This window comes from Lonchura striata, chromosome 4A (genome assembly GCF_050655825.1).
Source record: "Lonchura striata isolate lonStrDom1 chromosome 4A, ASM5065582v1, whole genome shotgun sequence".
Lineage (NCBI taxonomy): Eukaryota > Metazoa > Chordata > Aves > Passeriformes > Estrildidae > Lonchura > Lonchura striata.
Window position 1 is genome coordinate 17,967,684 of NC_140742.1, and position 23,239 is coordinate 17,990,922.

Below are 23,239 nucleotides of genomic sequence, written 5' to 3' on the forward strand. Positions count from 1 at the left end.
CTGCCAGATCCACACGGTTTTTGAACACTTCCAGGGATGGAGACTTCACCACCTTCCTGGAAGCCTGTTCCAGGGCTTGACAACCCTTTCCATGGAGAAGTGTGTGAGAGGATCCTGCTGAGTTTAAAGACAGAAAGACAATAATTCCAAAATGATAGTTATTACTCAAAACTCTTTTTGGTTTTGATATGAACTTTAGAAGGCATAAATGCTTCTTATGAACTCACCTTTCCCATCCCAGTGATTGCAGTTTGAGTTTTTCCCTCGCTGCCGTTGGTTGTGAGAGTAAAAGGGCTTAACACAATCCTAACTTGCCACCTCGTGGCATTTCTGTGAATTAGCACAGCTCGATTTTCTGGAGTCGGGTTAGGGTTATGTTCATTTCCTAAGGAGAGGGTTCCTGTTTGCCCATTGACCCTCCCTGCCAGGGAAAACCGGCTGGGGGCTGCTCTGCAGCCTGGAGTGGCAGAGAGGGCACAGCTGGTTGAACCCGGTGCTGTGTGGCTGCTGAAATTCTGGTGGACCAAAGGAAATGTGACACATGCCAGAAGATAAAACAGGGATATCAGACACAACAGCATCTATTCATTTTTAATTTCTTATTTTCACAATTGAAGTGAATATTCCTTTGCTTTTAGAGGAACACCTATGTTTTCATATATGTTGGATTGCTACATCTTTATAGGTAGCAGGAACATGAAATTGCAGGGAGGAAAAACCCCATGGGATCACCTACAGTTTTCCTTGTTCATGCTTAGCATAAAAGTGCAAGTTTAAATCTTCTTCACAAATATGTGTAGCTCAATAGAATTTTGCTTTCTCACTAATATTCCAATTGCTTTTACTGAGATGGAGGGGGCTTCTGCTCTGTTTATTTTTCTTAGTAACAATGAGAACTGTGCTGCTTTCTTTCAGATGTTTATTAGCATATCTGGGTTTGGTTTTCTTTGTGAGGCAATATGCCAGGGTGAGTTTCTGAACAATTTTTTTCACTTGAATATAGAGATTGAATTTTTATCAGATAATCTTTCACTAACACAGAAACTTAAGAACTTGTAGAGCTTCCAGAGGGAGCAATTGTTCAGAACAACTTCTTTCCTGTGGAATGGCCTAAATTCTGATTTATCAGTGCTGAAAGTAATCTGTATCTTCATTCTTTTATTTTTCATCTTCCTCCTCTCCTCATTCCTTTCCAAAACAAAGCACTGACCCTCACAAGCTTTGTTCCAAGAGATGAACACATTCAAACACATATTAATACCAGTGATAAGTAAATAATGGATTGTCTGTGTTTGCCTGGCTGCTGGGGTGAAGTTGACCCAGCAGAACTCCAGTCAGATTTCTGGAAGCAGTGCACCAATCCTTGTTGGGCTCCCTGCTCTCCAGATGAGACCTGGGCCACAGTAATTACCCAGCACATCACTGATTGCCTTTTCTCCTGCTGCTAATTGTTACTCCTTAGTTAGCTGAATACTTAATAGAGAAGAAGAACATCGTGTTGTATTGTATCCTTTTCAATTTTTTTTTAATAGTTTTTGTTCTTTTCCATTTTGGGAAAGAAACAGCTGGCTGCTGGCAGTGAGAGACCTTTTTTTATTTAGTATTGAATGAATTTAAACACAATTGTTAAGAATTGATAAATTTATAAATGAATTGATAATTAATAATTGCTAAATCAGCATTTAGGCCCCTCCACAGGAAAGAAGCTGTTCTAAATAATAATTTGATTTATACGCCACTCTTATGCTGCAGCTATAATATTGGGTTTGTTCTTTTTAAGGTTTAGGGGAGAATTCCAGGGATCTCCTGGCTATCAGAGAACTACAGAATTATAGACTATCCTGAGTTGGAAGGGACCCACAAGGAGCATCGATGTCCAACTCCTGGCTGGCCTTAGAGTTCTCCTGTAACCACAGAATGGGACCACAAGAGGTCAACAGCGACCTGTAATGGCTAATACCCCTTCTTTCTATATATTAAATACATTAGAATAAAAACACCTAATCAGACTAGATTTTCTACTTATTTTAGAGAAGATCTTCTATTGTTTACAGAAATAATTTTAAGATGGTTAACAATCTCTTTTTCTAAAGACATTTGAAGGGTGATGATCTAGCATTCATTAATGTTTGCCTTTATACAGAAAGGAAGTTATCAAAAACTAAGTAAATTACCTAAAATTGTATGTTTTCCAGAGATCATGAGTGGTTTTGTTCATATAATAAAAAAATAGGCCAAAATTCACTGTGTGAAATTTGTCACCATGGCCATTAATTGTACATTTATTTCTATATCTATAGACAATAAAAAATATATTTCACTGAGATGTTAAAGTGGCACATTGACTTCCTTCTTAAATCTTGAATATGTGTTGTAGGGCAAAGACTTAGCAGCTGATGACCCTCTGACATCTTGTATTGTAGCTGTTTGTGGTGATAGAAAGGAAGCATTTACACATCCCCAGCATTTACTAGCACCTAAACCTCAGTCTGTGCAGCTGGAAACTGCATTTTTTACTCACACTCCCCTTTTTTATCCTTCTGTGTCTCATAATCACTTTATCCTTTATCAATCAGATGAAGACCTCAGAATCAGCTCTTCTCCAGGGTGAAAAAGCTGAATGAGGGTAACACCCCAATGGTTTGGGAAAGGACATGAAAGCTCATCCAGTTCCACCTTCACTATCTCAGGTGGCTCCAAGCTCCATCCAACCCAGCCTTGGACAATTCCAGGGATGGGGCAGCCACAGCTTCTCTGGGAAACATTATAATAGCAAATACAAAATTAAAAAAAATGTCTTGCAATACTTTCCACCTGAATGACAGAAGTATGATATAATAATGATAATGAATAACTGATGTAACAAGGAATTGTTGTTGCATATTTGCTCCTTTTGCATCCACAGGTAATTCAGCACGTTCCCCTTAAGTTTTGAAAAGGAGAACATTTTCATGTACATGCTTTCAGAAGCTTTAAAAACAGGGGATGCCTTGAATAGAGAGAGTTCGATTAAAGGAAGTAATTTCAGAATATAATTGATAATTTTTAAGTAAATGTGGCCTTGTAACAAAATGCAGATGGAAAACCCACTCTGCAGCTGACCCTGGGCTGTGATGGAGAAACAAGCAGGAGGTGCAATACATTCTATTAATTATTTTCACTGCTACAGTTGTTTGCTATACAATACAGGTCAACAGGGGTTAGCATGAAGCTTCTCCTAATATATTAGTAAATAAATTTGAACAGATTTTAATTTGCTAATGGAAAGGTCTGAGCCAGTTGCAAATAAGAGTGGAACTACTTTGTCTTGCTCATTGCTATGCAACATGGCTGCTGCCAGCCATTCATACAAAATGTTACATTTCCATAAAGCACAATGTAATTTGTCACAGAGAAAAGGGGAAAAAACCCCACCAAAAATAACAACAACAACAATAAAACTCCCAACTCTGTAAACTATATTAAAGATAAATGTGTATCATGGAGCAATCATCCTTATGGCACCTGTAGAATGTTGAACACCTGCCCCTGCAGGTGCCAAAATTCCAGCATGGAATCTTTGTAATACTTACATGTTTCAGGGAGAAATAAAAATAAGCTATGCTATTTCCAAGGGGTATAAACAAGAGTGAGCCTTTTCCCATGTCTCCTAATGAGACCCCTGTTCCAGCTCACACAGCTCCCAGTGCTGCACATCCACACAAAGGTAGCACACCATGAGATGCATCAACTGCTTGTTTCTCACCCTCTTTCTGCTCATAACAAAAATCCCTAAGACATTTTTATTTTTTTTTCCTTTGTAAATATTTATAAACATCCTCATTTTACAGCTACAGGAACAGAGGCATCCAGGTCAGTGTCTTCCAGATCTAGACTGGAACTGGGAAGAGAGGCTGTTTCCAAGCCTTGTAGCACTGTTAGGTGTTCCTGCCTCCTTTTTTTCACTGCTGAGCAGAGGATTGCTGCAAGCAGAGACCAGGAGCACCTTTCAGCGATGGCAGCTGATCCCCAGGAACAGCAGTGCCCTGCTGGCAGGGCTTTTACCCAGCAGTGCCATCCCATGGCTTCCTTTTGCTGATTGTCTTCAGCCTCAACATTCCTCAGATTAGACCATGAAGCTTCCCTCATGTGCATCAAGAATTGAATTACTTTAACATCCTCCTCTCTGCTAAATTTTCAAGCTTAGGTTGCCCAATTCACTCTTTCAATGATAAACAATAGATATAAATGCTGGGGTGATTAGAAAAACTGCTGTCACTGATGTATTCTTCAAAGAGGCTTCTGCTGGGGGGAAGGGGAGTGTTGGAACCCTGGATGCTGAGAATTTTAAACTTTCTATGCTGAAAGGCACAGACCCACAAGAGAACACTGCATTTGACCTGAGGCCATGGAGAAGACTTCCAAAATTGAAAGACAGAACTAGGATTACAGATGTGTAGTTTGAATATAAATGTGTAATATCACATGGTGGAAAACTTAGAGTTTGAGGATTTAGAATATAGTAATATATATCAGGCAAGATGGAGGTTTTAGGATGGTGGCTGGTCCTTTTTCTTCACCTTCTTCATGGTTTGGGTGGTTTTGTGTAACTGGACAGAAAAATCTGTATTGAGGAATTTGGGTGATTAGTTACTAGGTTAAAAGTAAAAACAATTTAGATATCATTTCTTAATTGGACAATTTAGCCTTAAAAGACTTTGTAGAGAAAGATAGTTAGCCATTTTGTAGCTTGTTAGTAGAATGTTGTAGAACTCACAACTTCTAAGACTGTAATATAGATAAGAAATGATGAACATTTGAGCCTGAAACACCGTCTCTAGCGCTTTCCTCCCGATCCTGATAAGGAAAAAAAAATTTAAAAACGCCGGAGGGAAGGGTTGATGCAAACAAGCCTTTGAGGGTTCGTGCACAGAGCAGTTCACAAGTTGAAATGTCTGTCCTTAAACTGTATTTGCCTTATCTGCACACAGAATATTTCTCACCATCAACCCATCTCCAGGTTTAAAACTTCTCCTGCTTTTCGGCTGTGCTTTTTTTTTTTTTTTTTTTTTTTTTTTTTTTTTTTTTGTGGGGTGGGGTGGGGTTCTGTGCTCGGTTTGGTTTGAATGACCTGCTTTTACATATTCTACCTGTTTGTGCGGCTCAGCTGCAGGAGGTGGCAGGAAAGGCTGTTCATGTTTAAACCTCCGTGAGTTTCACCTCTTCTTCTCTCTTTTGTGATGAAAGAAGTGGCACTCCATTTTAAAACGGACACAAATTAAGAAGCATCTAAGGATTAGTCCCTTAATTACAATAATCCTTAAAGGATTATTCAGAGATTGGCCCTTACTAAAGTTTTAAACTTAGCCATGCATTTTAAATCAGGAGCGGGCTGATCTGTGGCCCAGCAACAAAAGAGAGGCTTCAGCCTTGAGCATGTTTGCATAAATATATTTAGGTTGGGGAAACAGTCGGCAATAATACTGCTGAAGGTCCTGTTTCTCACTGCTCAGCCGCTTGCCCAGTGAATCTCTTGAATTTTACCACTCCCAGTGAATTTTACCCTTTCTCAGTAATTCAGTGTCCTGAGCTCCCTGACCGCTGAGGGTTTCCAGGTCAATGCCTGTCTCACATCCCTCAGCCTTGAGTGAGAGCAGTGGATAAACCCTCGGGTTTTGTCTGGTCATGTGCGTTCCTACATCCAGAGCTTCCAGCTGCTTCTTCCTGTGAACCAAAAGTTAAATTACCTCGAAAACCTTCTAAATGGCAGTGAGAATTTCACTGGCTCTCCTTGCAAGAAACATTTACAGAACTTTCATAAACAATGTACTTGATTAATTAAGATTCCAGAAGCTCAACTCACTGTGAATATTTTCATATTTTGACCTGATATCGTGCACAACTCTAATTAAACTGTTGCAGGAAGAGTAGAAGGTAAATTATCTCCTTTTTTCCTAAACTGTTGTGTAATGCTCAGGCCTCACCTTAGCTCCTTCCAGAAGCAGCCAGAACTACTGCCAGGTGGCTGAAAGGATAAACCAAATGAAGAATGTTTGTACAAAATTCCACCCATTTTATACCAATGAAGGAATAGTAAAAAAATTAATAGCAGAGAATTTTCCTGCACTCATTTCCACCCAGGAATGTCTTTGCCTCCAAAAAAAATTATGCAGTCCCTCTGTAGCTGCTGAATACAGATCCTGATACTGTGGAGCAGCTTAACTGGGGGCTGTATCTACAATTTTAATAACTTCACTCTACTGGAACAGTTTGTATTTTAGAGGACTTCCTATTTCCATTTCTCTGCAGCATTTATGGGCGAACCAGGGCAGAGAAAGCCACCTTAAAGTTCCTCAAGTGTCATTGTCGTGACTCAGCTCAATAAAATCCTCCTTTATTTCTTTTTAAACACTAACAGGTATTGAGGGGAGAAAAATGAATTTCAAAATGATGTGAAGTATTATAAATTATGTTGTTAAAAATTATCCTGAGAACTATATTTCCCATGGAACAAATCATTGATGTATGATCAGAAGCTTTTAATAACTGGGCTCATTAAATTCTAAACACTGTGCTCCTGCTCTTGTTCTGTTCCAATCTTGATTTGTTCCCTTCTGCCTTGGTTTTCTCCTTTGAAAGTTCACATGAAGATGTTAGAAGCCAAAGATAGCAATAAAAATTAAAACACACAAAATCTACACAGCCAAAAGAATTTTAGTTTTTAACTATGTTAATATTTTATTGCATCTTAGACAGTGGCTGAATATTTTGAGAATAGAAACAGTTCATTTGAATATGTTCTAATGGCAAATGCAACACACTGGAAACCTTTTCTGCATTATTCCTCAATAAATACTGACTGGAAATAAAGTGATAAATATATTTATCACTTATGTGATCAATTTTTTTTAATTAATTTTTGTGAATATATCAGAATTTACTATTTTTTTGGCTAGTACACAGCATAATAAAGGATTTTATGCAGGGTGATAAAGGAATTACCTTTATTTATATTGCCCAAATCCTAAGAATGAAAGCAGTTGCTTTGGTAATAAGCTTAAAGAAAGTTCTTTTGAAAATTAGTTACACATGTCAGCTCCTTATTTAGGATAAGATTCCAGTCATTGATACTTGAGATTAAGGAAGAATAATCCACACATCCACCAGGAAATCTGCATTCTAGGGAGCATTTCCCGAACATGCTGCAGGAATTTGGAGGAAGTCTGTGGGAAAGGCAATAAGCTCTCAAAAGCAAAACTAATTTTAAATGTCTTTGAAAGCAAAACAACGCAATTCCAATGGCTTTTAGTGCATTTTTGTATGAATGTAAAAAATTAGTTGCATTTATCTTTTCCTGATATAATTTTCTTTTTCTTGATATAATTGAAGAAAAATACAATCTTGAGGCAACCTCGCATTGTTTTCAAAATCAGGTCATGATAATGTCTCTCTGTGGAAATGCTCTGCTTTCTAAAACCAATGCATAGATATTCAAAGCAGGTTAAAATGTATTTACTATGAGTATTTCTTGAGAAAAAATTACTTGAAACACATTTTTCTTTTTTTTTTTACATGTTTACCTAAAATATGTTACTTCATTTTAAGAAAAATATCTTGGGGGGGGGGGTGTCATTTAAAACAATTAAAATTAGCAGGTTTTGTTTTTTTTTTTAATCAAGCCTTTTTATATAAGAGGTGTTTTTGCACTAAAAATATATTTATGGGTACAATTTTGAGAGCTTTGCTACAGCACCCACTTGTTAACAGCAGGTTTTGGGTTTGTCTGTCCATCCTTTTTCTGCATAAATGTTTCCAGAAGTAGAGCAGAGCCAGCAGTGCTCTGGGAGCTCCTCCCTCAATGCACAGTGTGGAAGGGCAGCAGTGATTTTAGGATTTACCCAGCCCTCCACATCAGTATGGAAGAATATTGGAAACTGCAGCTGATTCTCCCCAGCCACCTCCTCCTGGATTAAATGGACACTTGTATTTAAGGCTTCTTTATGAGCTGTAAATCAGCTGTTTCTGTGCACAGGTTGCAATAATTATTGGAACAAAGTCCTGCTGACATTACCAGTGTGAAAGGTGGGAAATCCTGGATGTCTGTAAAAGGTGGGAGTGATGGTGGGAGATAGAAATGATGGCTGGGCTCTTGGAGAGGAAGAAGGTGTGAGCTTTTTACATTGATGCCTTGGGTTTCAGCTTTTATATTTTTTCACATTCTGTGCTGATTTAGTGTGCACTTCTGAGCTTCATATTATGGGATGGTGAGCTCTCTTCACAGAGCAGGGAGACAAAACAATTCCTGCTCCAGCTGGGCACCAAGGACAAATGATCCAAATCTCAGCCCAGGAGCACAAACACCGTGGGCTGGAGAGAGAAAAACAAGCAGGATGGGACTGCCTGGGCTGGAGCTGGAATGGGACAATGAACTCCAAGGTGCCAATGGAGCAGAACTGATCCCAGGGAGAGCCCCCGGGAGCACTCGTGCATTTGGGACCATTTTGGTTTATTTGGGTGCAGCCCTGGCTGGGCTCTGGTGCTGCCCAAGGTGGATTTATTGAGGAGATGCTTTGAATAAATCCCTGCTTTATTCTTTAGCTCTGTCTAATGTCTGTTCTAGGTCACCCTGCACAAGGCATGAACATCGGTTGTACTCCTCAATGAAAGTCTGAACAGGTGGAACATCTGAGAATTCTGCCACTGTTGGGAGGCCTGTCTGAGTTTTGGGAGCAGGGAGTGACCTGAGTGCTTTTCCCTGGCCCTCTCCACCTCCCCAGGCAGCCAGAATCCCAGAACAGCTGGGGCTGGAAGGGACCTCTGCAGATGGTCCAGCCTGACCCCCGTGACACAGGGCCACATCCAGGTGGGATTTGGATGAATCCAGAGATGCCACGACTCCCTGGGCAGCTGTTCCAGTGCTCTGCCACCCTCCATGGAGAGAAGCTCATCCCCCATCCCCGTGCTGAGGTGCAACTTCTTGTGTTTTATTTATAACCTTACACCTCATTCTGTTGCTGGGCACCACTGAAAAGAGTCTGGCACCATCCCCTGACACTCCTTGGAGATATTTACGTGTATTAATGGGATCCTGCCTCAATCTTCTCTTTTCTAGGCTAAACAGCTCCCTCAGTGCACTTTAGATTTATTTATTGAGGAATGCAGGCTAAACCCAAGCAGCAGGAAGTAGATACAATAATGAATTACCAATTTCCAAACAGCTAAAGAAATGTCTGTTATGAGACAACCATTCTGACACATCAGAGGAGCAATATTTAGCAGCTCTGTTAAGTGCCTGTGTCTTTCCTGGGTATGGCACTGCTTTGGGAAATGGAGAAAAGCTTTATTTCCTGCTTTGCCACAAACCATATTCCCTCCTCCTGCCAGTGCTCCTTTTTGTTTGTGTCCCACAGTCTTCACAAGAGGAACTTTCTCCTACTGCTTGGCTGTGCAGCATTCATCACCGGAGGATTTTGATTTTGGCAGGAAAATCTTTTTAAAATGTAATGTAGTACTAGTAATAAAAAGAAATAGTATGGAATACATCACTCCCCAGGACTAGAATAAGACTACAAATTCACAGTATTCAGTTATGCATGTCCTTTGCAAATTGACAGAATACAAATAACATTTTCCTTGCACTCCCTGACCTATTTTCTAATCTGCTTCTGCTTTCAGAAAAGACATAATAACTGTCTTATTTTTACTCACCTTTCTGACCTTGATTCATCTGTGCTATTCCTTTTGTCCTCATCAAATCATCTTTAGCATTGAGAATGACTCTTTAAAGAGAGAACTTATCCTGCATGTGTTGCTTTTTCATTCCAGGATCTGTGTGTGCGTGTCTTCATAACCTTATTTACTATAACAATTAATTACTTTGTTTTTGTCAGCTGACAGCAGAAAATCCATGTCAGTGTTCATAGGACTGGTATCCTTTAATGCCTCTCTTAATTTTCACTATGGCTCTTAATTGTCACCAGGCTACTCAGCTCTGTGTTGGAAGATCATTTACTCTGATGAACACTTCATTATTTTCCAGCACCATCCTAAAAATTCTGTGTCAGTTTATTCTAAAATTTAACCCCTGATCCAGGAACGTCCATATAATGCCCAGGGCATTATCAGGGGGGAAATGCCATGAGATGATTCCTAGGATGAGTTTTGTGCAATGGAAAGATGAATATTTTATTTCAGTATTCAAATCCTGAGTTTTACATTCTGGAAAATACTGATGTTTTCTTGGCTTTCTGTCCCACCATTTGTTGGGATTTTTTTTTTCTTTGGTTTGGGGTCTTTTTGTTTGTTTGTTTTTGCAGGGTTTTTTAAAATTAAAATACTTTAAGATTTGCTCAGTGAAAATAAACAAAAACCTGGAATGATGCCCCAGCATGACTTTAATGTAAAAGACTGAAGGGAAACAAGAGTTAATACTTCTTGGGGGAGGCTGGGCATATTTTAAAACAATTTTTATGTGGCTGTCAGTTTTAAAGGGATTCTTAACTCACACCCATCTTTTGAAACATCAGCTAAGAGAGCGAGTGAACCTAGTGCAGGATTTTCACTATTTGAAGGGAAATGTTTAGGTACAGGAGTTGTTGCAGATTTAAAACACTGGGGAGTAACCAAGAGGAGATTTCCCAGTTGTCAAATCAGGGTGAGAAAAATTGAAGAAATATCACCAGACACCTGCCCCATCAGATGTGATGCCATATATCACACTTAGGTGAGGCCCTTTAATGCAGGGGACACTTGAAATTATTTCTGTGAGCAGAAATTTCAGGGTTTTGGTGCTGGCTTGCCTCTCTCTGCTCAGTCTTTATTAGACCTGCTGCTGCCCATGTTATCTTCAAGTGGAAAGTTAAATGGGACTAATGCATAATCCATGAAACCTCTGCACACCATTTCAGAAGGTAGGGCCATCCAAAAGTTCATGCTAAGTAGACTGCTCCATTCAGCCACAACGTGACACAAAGCACCCACTATTCCTTCAATAGAACACTCAAGACAGGGGGCAAAAGTGCTCCAGAAATGCAGGTTTTGCTGCAAGCAGCTATAGACACATTTTTCATTTCATCATTCACCCAAACCTTTATCACCAGGGCTAGTACTATTCAGCTGCTACAGGAGATTGGCTCTCTCCTGATAATGTTTTTTCAGCCTGTTTGCTGATGTCAAGAACACTGAGCTTCTGTATCTCTATTGCACCTTTACAGAGGTGAAAAAGAATAAAGGCTTGGAGTCAGCCCTTTGGAGTCAGTCCTTTCTGATAAAAAAAACCCAACCCAAAACATACACATTTAAAGAATCTTTTATTTCAAAGTGAACTGTGCTATATTAGTCAGTGTAGATTCATCAGCTCAGCTCTTCACCTATTTAAAGGGGGATTTTTATTTGACTTGCTTCTGCTAAATCAAGTAAAGGCAAGGATTTACAAAAGGCTCAGGGTTTCAGGGAGGTTTTGCTTCTAGACTGATAATGGTTATCATCACCAGGGAATAGAAGTTGCATCAAAGCCACAATTAAAAGAAATTATCTGACATGTCACTTTGTGCATCCAATCATCCAAAAACTTAGGGGCTGTGAGTGGTTCTGGCAAAACCAGTGCTGTAAGCTCTGCCCTCAAACAACCCATAAAAGAAGGAGAAGTCAGCTTTGGTCCTTTGGAACGTTTTATTCAGCAGCAGCCCCTTCCCACTGCTCAAATGTCAGGATACCCTTTCTTCATGGCAGAGGGCAGTGCCAGCTCTCTCCTCCTCCAGGTTTATAGCAGCTCAGGCAGCAGCAGCTGCTTTGCTGGAATAGTTATTGCCTTCCTCTGCTTCTGCCCTGAGCCTTCCATGTCCTCTTCAAACGAAACAACAGCCATGAAAGAATTCCCCTTTCAACAGCAGAAGTCAAGAAGGAGAGTTCTGGAAAAGGACTCACCAAGGCAGCTGGATGGACACCATATTTTTTAAAAATAATTTTTCCCATTTACTCCCTTAAAAACAAATTTGGGTGAGACCCAGTGCAATCCTTGAGCTGCCTTTCCTGTCCCTATTGCCACCACCCTGGGTCAGCAGCTCTGGAAAATCCCCTCCCTCAGCATCCCTCTGCTTCCTTCTCTCTTCAGTTCATCCTACTGGGTAGAAGCACCATAATACAAAGAATTTTTAAAAAAATTAAAAAAAATAAAATTATAAAATTGGTATATGTATTAAATATTGCTACAGATACATTATGTGTATATATATGTGTATGTGTATGTGTATGTGTATGTGTGTGTGTATATGTATATGTACATATATATGTGTATGTATATGTAGATGTATATGTATATGTTAAATTGGTCTATTTATTAAATATTGCTATAGATACATTATGTATGTGTATGTGTATGTGTATGTGTATGTGTATATGTATATGTAAAATGGGTATATATATTAAATATTTCTATAGATACATTATGTATATGTATATGTGTCTATGTCTATGTGTCTATGTCTATGTGTATATGTGTATGTGTATGTGTATATGTATATGTATATGTATATGTATATGTATATGTATATGTATATGTGTATGTGTATGTGTATGTATATGTATATGTATAATTGATTTATATATTAAATATTGCTATAGATACATTATGTATATGTATGTGTATGTGTATGTGTATGTGTATGTGTATGTGTATGTGTATGTGTATGTGTATATGTATATGTATGTGTATATGTATATGTATATGTATATGTATAATTGATTTATATATTAAATATTGCTATAGATACATTATGTATGTGTATGTGTATGTGTATACGTATATGTACATGTACATGTATATAGAACATTTTGCTCTGATTTAACTGGCTAGAAAAGCCGGTCCGGTTGCTCGTGGCCAGGTGTCCGGGCGCAAACCCGCAGCCGATGGGCCCTAATTAGCAAAGTTCATCAGCGGGGAGGGCAGCGGGGCAGCCCCGGTGAGCCCCGCGGGTCAAGGCTGGGGCAGCTCCGCCCGGGCTCTGCCTGCCCCTCCATGGGGAGCTCCAGTCCTGCCATTGTCAATCTGGCACCTTTCAAAAGCACTAAATTCACTTCATTAACAGGCAGGGGGAAAAAAAGAAATAGCCTTCCCTAGCAACTCTTGCATCAAATGGCACTTGTGTTACCTTATATTCTGAGCACCTAACCCTATTAGCATGGCATTGTGTGCTCCTCTTGGAGTGCCTTTATGGACACACCAATCTTAACGTGCACACTAATGTAATACAGGGAGATTTAGCAGCATTTTCAATTAAATTGACATTACCAAGTAGAATTTATGGCTTTTTCTTTTTTCTTTAAATCTGTTATCTGTTATACACCCTCAATTTCACAGAAGAGCTTTTTTCCCTCATATTAACATTTTTTCTTTTCCGTACAATTAAATCACTTTCTCCATTGAATTTCATGCTTTCCCCGGTCATTTTGTTCTTTTCCTTCTTCTTTCTTCTTCCTTTTTTCTTTCTTTTTTTTTTCCTGTTGACACAAGGCAACACTTGGCATTGCTGTGTTCTCATGAGGGATCAGTTTATTGTCTGCTGGGTCTACAACACAGCACAAAAACATATGCCTCATTTTCCTTCCAAAGAGACGCAGGATATACTAATTTGTACAATAACACAATATGGAGATAGTAATTACCCATTTTTGCCCTGTTCTGAGTGTCATTATTCAAGTTGTATAATTCTTAAGGCTACAAGCACGAAGGAGTCTGCACTCCACAAATTTGTTTTAACAGTAGATAAGTGGAGTTTTCCTGGTATAAAACTTAGATTTCTCAGAACTCTCTTAATAGAGTCTCTTAATGCTGTTGTAAATACCTGTATTTATTCCAGCAGGTAATGTTTGTGCTAATGTGTTTACTTTGATTTTTTTTGGTCCTAAACCATCCTTTTTCATCTCCATTTTAATTCTCCTTCCTAGAGCTCTCTCTGTTCTATGTCTCTTCCTGTAAATGAAAATCTGGAAAGGACATTCCCAGCTTGGAAAATTTTAGGTGAAAATTATTCAGAATATAAAAAGTATTATCAGGTGGTGCTTTCTGAGCAATGCAGCTGTGAGAGGTTTTTCCCTCAAGAAAACAAGGTTAACATACAGATAGTTGATGAATGATCTCTAAAGATTACAGGGCAGTACTTTTCTTGGTGGAACTGCTTCCTTTTGTGGCCAAAAAAGCAACTCATTTTTTGCATTACCCTTTTTAATAAGACTTTAAGTTGTTGTTCAGAGTGGGCACTACCTCACACATCAGATAAAATCACAATCAATATAAAATACAGTGATTTTAGTGTATTGTAAACCTAAGTACGGCAGCACTGATCCTCAGTGAGTCAACCTGGGGACTGATTGGACTTAACTAGCTCCTGATCTTTTTCTCTTTTATTAACTTCCTTTTTATTTCCCCCCTTTTGTTTTTGTTTTGTCTTTGTTTGTTTGTTTGTTTTTTGTTCTAAAACATCACTTTGCATCTCCATTTTTCTTCTTCTTCCTAGATCTCTCTCTGTTCTATGTCTCTTCCTGTAGATGAAAATCTGGAAAGGACATTCCCAGCTGGGAAAGTTTTAGGTGAAAACTCTTCGGAATATAAAAAGTATTATCAGATGGTGCAGCACTGACCCGTTCACCGTCCCTCCCAGGTCCCCACTCCTGCCTTATTGTTTTTGTGGCTCTGTTATCCTGTCAGAATCTGTGATATTTAAATGATCCTGAGTAGAAAGTCTCTTCTGTCAGCCCCGCTGCCAAAGCAGAAGCCATAATTGATCTGTGCTGGTTTCCAGGTTGTTTATTCTGTTTATCTCTACCATGTTCTGCTGCCCTGCCCAGCTCTGTCCTGCAGGGCAGCGTGTGGGGCTCTGCCCTCAGTGGGATGTGACAAACATTAAATACCAGAAACTCCCTGGGCTGGATTTACAAGAACGTGCCAATATCTGTCACCTACGTTGGACAGTGTGTCCCCAGCCTGAACCAACAGAAAAATGCCAACACCACAGTGAAACATGGAGGGCATGAAGAAGGAGAAAAAGGACAAGGCACACCCAATTTCCTCCATCTTGTGCCCTTTGGACCCCTCATCTAGAATCCTCAAATTTTACTTTTGCACCCGTGCCACACTTAATTATTCCTTATATCAAACACTCAGAGCTTGTAATTGATCCTGTAAGATTGAAAACTCTTTTCCATGGACAGAGATCACAGCCAGTGTCTCTGGGGGCTCTGTCCAGGGGGTTCCTGACCCCTGCCGGGGTCCCCGGGTCCCAGAGGGATGCTCTGGACTCCCGCAATCCTCCATCCCGGCAATTCCAAGGGGAGGGATGGGCAGGGGCCCGGAGCGGCCCCAGCCGCCCCAGCAGTCCCCAGGCAGGGCGGGCTCGCACGGCCGGGGCAGGAGCGCTTTTCCTGCCCACAGCCCCCGGGCACAGCCTGGGGAAGCCGGGCTTTCTTTTATATTGATTGTGATTTTATCTGATGTGTGAGGTAGTGCCCACTCTGAATAACAACTTAAAGCCTTATTAAAAAGGGTAATGCAAAAAATGAGTTGCTTTTTTTGCTGCAAAAGCAAAAAGCCTCTATTCAACGAGCCTTTCTTACCTCATCTTCAGTTTCTCAGAGACTTTTCCTCCCACAACTCTTTTCTGTTCTTCATTGTCCGTTCAAAGCTGACCTGGTCCAAACCTCCACTCTTACTTCCAGTTACCTCTGGCATCCCTCTGCTTTCTTCTTTCTTCAGTTCCTGCTACTGGGTAAAAGCAACATGATTTAAAAAAAAAAAAAAAATTAAAAATAATTAAAAAGTATATAAATAAAATTATTATAGATATATAATTTTTCTCTGGTTAAAAATCACCGTATTTTTAAGGTACTGGGGTGATATTTATGACAGAACATTATATAATACACATATAATGAAAATTAATATATTATATTATATTATATTATATTATATTATATTATATTATATTATATTATATTATATTATATTATATTATATTATATTATATTATATTATAATGTAATTTATATATAATAAAATATAAATTTTAATAAAAAAAATTTTAATATTTTTATACAATTTTAAAAAATTATTTATATATATTTATATATAATAAAAATTGTAGTGTTTAGTCAAAAACGTCAGTCTGGTACCTTAAAGAATACAGTGATTTTAAACCAGAGCAAAATTCACTGAGTGCTTGGTGAAATGCCACCAAAAGTCTCAAAATATGTAATTAGGCAAAGAAAAAGGAAGAAAAAAAAAATAAAAGCACTTTGATGAGATGTATGGGGGAAAATTAGTGAATGAAACCCTGTGAAGTGTGTCGAGCTGAAATGTTATGTCCAAGATCAGGGCTGAAATGTGTTGGTAGAAAAACTGGGGGTTTCCTGGTAGGTATTTCCAAATACATCCCCCACTGCCTAAGGATCTGTAAAAAACCAAGCCATGAGGTACAACTGCACCAGAGATATTCTGGAGCTCTTGTTTTAGGCTATTTTCTAAATTGTGCTTCTGTGAGAACGAGAGCAATCTGAACTCAATGCCAACAATTCCATTTTGGTTAATATTTTACTTTGTTAATTTTGCACTTAATTTGTGCTTGCTGTAATCCTGGGACTCTGAAAGAGAAATGATGTCGTAATTAAACAGCGATGCACAGATAATTCTTTTATCCCTACACATGAAAGTCATGTGACATGATTTTAGGAACTTGATCTCTTGGGTGAAACTGGATATTGTGAGAGGAGCAATGCCAGCCTGTTTTATCTTCCCTCACTGCCAAGGCCAGGCTTCCCCATTTCTCTCTTGGTCCATTCATTCCAGCACTGCAACTTGGAGTAAATTGGGATAAAATTGGATATGTACCTGTTAAATCACATCTGTGCACTGCAGCTGCTGGAAGCTGCTGCTCCTGCTTTGTCTCCAGGAGAAGGATTAGCAGAACTCGACTTGTTCATGTGGCTTTCAAATGGGATTTTCTTTTTCTTTATGGCAGAGAACTAAGTGAATGCACTAACTGAATTTTATAACTCTGGGAATTATTAGAACGTTTCTTTAAAGCAGGAAAGTCTAAGGCCAGACAATAAAAGATTTTGGGAAGGGTCTGATCACCTGCAATTGCAAACAAGGTTGGTACTGTAGATTCCCAAGAAATGAGATTTTTCTGCCTACTGTGGCCTTCTCTTGGGCTGAAATTGGATGCATTCTTTGATAAATGGGGCTCCAAAGAAGAAACATGCACACAGCTGTGATAAAGCAGTTTATTTTAAAGTCAGATTTATGAATCTGAATCCACAACTGAAAACAAGGCCAAAGGCCATGCTGTGGGAATGAAGACGAATATTTAGCACGAAATCAGAAATGGGTTTCTAAAAATAAGAGATTGTTAAAGTTATGGCGAACATGTACAAATTGCAAAATATCAGCAAGTCTTCTCTGCTGCAAACTGATCTAAAGCAGCTTTCCTGTTTCCCCAGCAACCTTGAGCAATGCTAGCTTGTTTCTTTGGAAGTAAATTAAATGTGACTTTCAAGTAGTTCATTATTTCAGTGGCCACAATGCCTTTTGGAAGCAAGGACTTTCGATAAATCATATTAGGATTTGCTGCACTTCTGAAGGGAGGCAGATAAAGGATTTCTGCAGAAATAGTTTTCAAATCTAGTACTTTTTTTAAAGAAATAACAAAAATTTTGTTTCTATTGATAGAGGGAAAAAAAAAGAAAAAGAATATAATATATTTGCTGTGTGTAAAGAAAGGTTAAATATTGTTTGTAGCTGCAGGTAGATGTGCACAGCCCTCAGCCTCACCTGAGCTGTGGGGCTGAAATGCTGGAAATGCTGTCACAGAGTGTCCACATTCAGCCCAGCCCTCCAGTGCTCAGGACTTGGCACCCTGAGTGTCAGAACTCAAAATGTCCCTCAAACATTTTTGGAGGTTCCGTGTCCAGGTCAGAAGCATTTGAGACCCTGGCAGGCAGCTGGAAACAGCTGTGATTTTGGATTTGAGCCATGGAATGATTTACCAACTTTGCAGGAAGAACAAGAAGTCACAAAATTTTAGATATTAGAGTAGAAGTAGTTACACAGTAAAGGAAAGAATTTTTGAGTCCTGTACAGGAGGGTTTCTGTTTTGTACATGGGGGTCAGAGGTTTTAAGATAGAGGAATGTAGGCTGGTCCTGTTCTCCCTCTTTCTCCTTCCTTACCTCCATGTTCTTGGTGATGTTGGCACTCCCAGATTGGTTTAGAGTAGAAAATCACCATTTAATATAGGTAATAGGCACTGGGAAAAACTGTAAAAATGTAACACGTAATGTACCATATAAAAGATAGAAAATCCCCATTTAATATAGGTAATAGGCATTGGGAAAAACTGTAACCATGAAACACATAATGTACCATATAAAAGATAGAAAATCACCATTTAATATAGGTAATAGGCATTGGGAAAAACTGTAACCATGTAACACGTAATGTACCATATAAAAGACAGCAGCAGCCCTGGCAGGGAGAGAAGAAGCAGTCGGGGTCAGAGAGGATGTCAGGGTGTGTGTGTGCCTCTGCCTGAGCTCTGAGCAAACCACAGCAGCCCCAGGAGAAAATCTTTTAGATAACTTGCAATAAACTGCCTTGAGACCAAACAACAGAGACTGCTGAGCCTTTCTTTGGAAGCTCGGGTTGGAGGAGAGACTTTTCCACCACATGGAGCCACCCCCGACACAGGGTGGTCTTTGGCACCGGAGAAATCTTCCAGCCTCTCCCACGACCCACCTGTGTGTGCATCCCAACCATTACTCCTCCAGTGGGTCTGTAGGATGCACAGAAATGGGTTGGGCAAGGCTTTTGTCCTGATTTTTGTCCTGCTTTTGGTGGCAGTGCCAGCAGAGCAGAGCACAGGAGGTGTGCAGGTGGAGCCACCCCTTCCTGCTGCCTCTACACCAGGCAGGCATTTTCCTCTTGGAGAAAAACACAAAAACCTTCCAATTCAGTGACCACACAATTTTTTTAATCTGGGTTTCAGCCTGGCACTGTGAGAATCTGTTTCTTTGCCTGCCCATGTGAGTTACCTCATGAATTTCCATCAATTTGTCCCTGCTTGAACACAAATCCTTTCAGGTTTGGTGATGACTGAAGTTGTTTTGATGAAGGCTGGTAGGAGTTCAGCAGAACTGCAGGTCAGTCAGTTCAGATTTAGTTTCATGTTAGGATGAAACCCTCTCAGCTTTGGTATTTTCCAGGCTGGGAGAAAAGCATTCAGGTTTGGTGCTTTATTTTAGTGGAAGAGGATTAGAAAGGAAAGTGGGAGGTCAGTGTTTGGTGGGTTTGGGTTTTTGCCCCCTCAGATATATCTATTTGTTGGGAAGGGTTTATGGTAAATATTTTTTTTTTAATGAAAGAAAAAATCTATCATTGAAAAAAAAGTTTGTTTTTTGGTTTTTTTTGGGTTTTTTAACCAACAGAAGTCTGTGTAATAAGAAACTCATTTTTCAGTTAAAAGCAGTGTCAAGGAAGTGAGATTTTTGTCAAAGCAATGTGGATCATGGCTGGTCCTGGCTGAGCTGACCACATTACACAAGTTATTTCAGTGCGTAATATTGCCATTCAAGAGGACTTTGAATGGAAGGAACCACAGCAGAGAATGGAGGAGCCATTAACCATGACATGGAATATCACATCTCCCATCACCATAATTCACTACTTTTTTGAAAAGTTTAGTGGCCTGGAGTCTTGTTCTGTGTGGTCAGAAGAGCTGCTTTATAAGAACCATGATCATAAGTTTATTTTCCAAAGTGTCTTCCAAAGAAGACATCAATTTGTAAAATCAGAGTGCCTCAAACATATGGATTTAGTCAAGAAATTTCACAGTTATCAATATGACTTTTTCTTTCTACAATAACTTACTTCTCCTTAGGAAGTAATTTTTTTTTAAATATTGAGAAATGCCAACAAGAAAAAAATTAAATAGCACATCTCCAAATCATCAGAACATTCGACTTGCAAATTTTGTATTTTTCAGATTATTGATGTGGCAATACTTACAAATGTCAGTGTTTCCATCTCATTTGGGAAAAAAAATGTAGAAATAGGATGAAAAATGAGAGTAATGGCATTCCTCTCTTGAAAACCTTGACCTAAAGAGTCTGTGATTGTCTGATAAAGGGCAGCCCTTCAGGTGTGGGGACAATTCTTCTCCCAAGGAAAGCCACTGCAGCACACTTGGACCTCCACAGGTGCCTGAGCTTTGCCTTGCTTGCACACATTTGGGGCTGGGGGTAAATCCCAGCCTGACAGATGGCAGCTGAAATTGTCACGGGATCATGGAATGGTTTGGGTTGGAGGGGACCTTAAAGATCCCCCAGTCCCTGCCTGGTGGGCAGGGCCACCTTCCACCAGAAGAACGTGGTGCCCTCGCTGGTAAAGCCCAGCCCTGGGCTCTGTGCCTGTCCCAAATGCCACCCGTGGGTCTGTCCTGCTGCCAGCCTCACCCAGAACCCCCAAATGCCACCCGTGGGTCTGTCCTGCTGCCAGCCTCACCCAGAACCCCCAAGGCTGCCTCAGTGTCCCCCAGTGTGAATGTTTCTTCCCTGGTGTTCTCATAAGTCATTGCTTGTGGCATCTCCCATCCTTATCTCTGCTGGTGCAGCCCCCTCATGAATATTCTGCCCGTATGGAGGACTTTGCTCTATCTTTGCCCATTAACCAGGGGGATAATCACTCATCCACTTGTCAGGAAGTCAGGGAAGGCCTTTCCTTGAGCCCTCAGAGTGCTGAGAACCATGGGACACCAAGGAGGTTAAATGTGCCTGACAGATTGCCATCACTTTTTATTCCCCCTATGTAATTATTGTAGAATAATAATAATAATAACAGCAATTATAACAGGAAGAATAATATCAATAATAATAGCAACAACAACAACAACAACAACAACAACAACAACAACAACAACAACAATAACAATAATAATAATAATAATAATAATAATAATAATAATAAAGTTGATCTCAGATACAGAATTATTAAAGTCTGTTTGGGCTAAAGGACCACATTAGTGACTCTTTTACCTTTTTTACAGTGGTGGGAGAAAATGCATTTTGGGGCTGATTACATACAAATTAACATTCTGACACCAAACCCTTCAGGAGGTCACCACAAATGATGTTTCAGTACACAGCTGGCCTGAGGAGAAGTTGCTCCAGTGTAAATGCAAAAGGAGGGGAAGGTGTAGGGATGCACCATTCCTAACAGCAGCAATGCTGAGTTTCAGGTTCAGGCTGAAAAGTCTTCACCTGCAGAGAATTTAAAACTTTAATGAGATTAGTGAACTTTACCTGCTTTTTCTCAACTGCTGCATCACAATTTAGGCAAGCTTTGAAAAGCCAGTGCACTAAATGCTTTCTTGTACATGAATAGAACTCAGTATTTTTGCAGAAGTGACTCATCCTGTGCAATTGCAATAAATGTTAACTCAGAACTGGCTCTGCTGCAGTGCTGGCAAGGTCCAGGACAGCCAGAAGAGCAGCTGAGCCACTGAAACCAGCTGGCTGCTTCCACTTAGGGTTTTAACACAAAATCAACTTGTCTTTAAATTCCATTGCTCATCTCAAAAAATCCCCAAAACCCAAAAAAAACAAACAAAAACTCAAAAAAACCCCAATAACAGCAACAACCCTTCCCAACAAACAAATAAAAAAGAAAGAAAAAAAAAGGCAAAAAAAATCCTCCCAACAAGTCAGTTGCAGAAACATCATTATTGCTGTAGCTTTTCCTGCTGGAAATTTGGGAAAGGGCCATCCAAAAAAAATGAGAAACAAACTGTTTCTGACACAAGGCAATATCCTTTAGCTAAAATGGGAAATACTTCTTGCTCTGGAACCTGCAGTTTTCAGTTGTTCACTCTGAGGCCTTTCCAAGTTATTCTGTTTTGTGTCTGCATGAAAAGTTTCAGTCTTGTACCTGTATTTCAATTTTACTTTCTTGCAAGTGATTATTGGGCAGAAAATCATGTTTTGATAGTCAAAATTTGATTTCACTGTGCAATATTTCTCTATTTTGCAGGATTTATGAAAGTGTCACAGGATTTTAGTTCTTATTTGTCTCTTACAACTAACATCTTTCAGTTGATTTTAGGAAATAATAGGCTGCTGATTTCTTGAGTCACCTGATGCAGTTGTCCACTGCTCAGTGTTGCTTTCTTTAAGAGCATTTTGCAGGGCACAGAGGTGACACCTAATTGCTGATACACAGCTCCTGCCAGCAGCAATTTTCAGCATGTAAAATCTGTTCATAATTGAGGGAGAGGAATATGAGAGGTATTGTTAAAGTCATACTTGAGTAGGAAAGCTTTCAGGAGCAACAGAGTGAAAAAAAGTGGATATAATTCCTGGTAAATAAGATATTCTGTCTTAAGGATCAATGGGATATGGGAACTCACGTGCCATGATATCAGAAACAACCCTGAATTTAAAGTCTGAGAAAATGACATTGTGAAGCCAATGAGAAAAGACAGAGACAGTCTGAATTTGCCCAGGTTGACTTCTAGGTCCTTTCCAAGCCTAAATATTCTGTGATTCTGTGATTTTATGACTGCTTATTTTGTAGTAACATGGGACAATATCCATATTAATTGACCTCACCTTTAGATGTAAAGAAGCCTAATCTGAGAGAGATTACATTTTTTTTCAGATTATCTTCATATGCAGGAAAAAATTAGAAATATCAATTAGGTAACTATGAGGTGGTTAAGACTGCAGACTGGAAAAACAAATACACTTGGCCACCCAATTCCATTTAATGCCTTTATGAATAATAACTTTCACAAGCAATACTGCTGTAATAACAGGCAACAAATCCAGATGTTCACTTGGCCCTACATGTCTTACAAGATCTCCACCACAGCACTACCATCAGCCAAGGTGACACATGCCAAAGACCACCCTGGTTCCTTTCTTTGGAAGCTCGGGTTGGGGGTGGCTCCATGTGGTGGAAAAGTCTCTCCTCCAACCCGAGCTTCCAAAGAAAGGCTCAGCAGTTTCTGTTGTTCGGTCTCAAGGCAGTTTATTGCAGGTTATCTAAAAGATTTTCTCCTGGGGCTGCTGTGGTTTGCTCACAGCTCAGGCAGAGGCACACACACACCCTGACATCCTCTCTGACCCCGACGGCTTCTTCTCTCCCCGCCAGGGCTGCTGCTGTCTTTTATATGGGACATTACGTGTTACATGGTTACAGTTTTTCCCAATGCCTATTA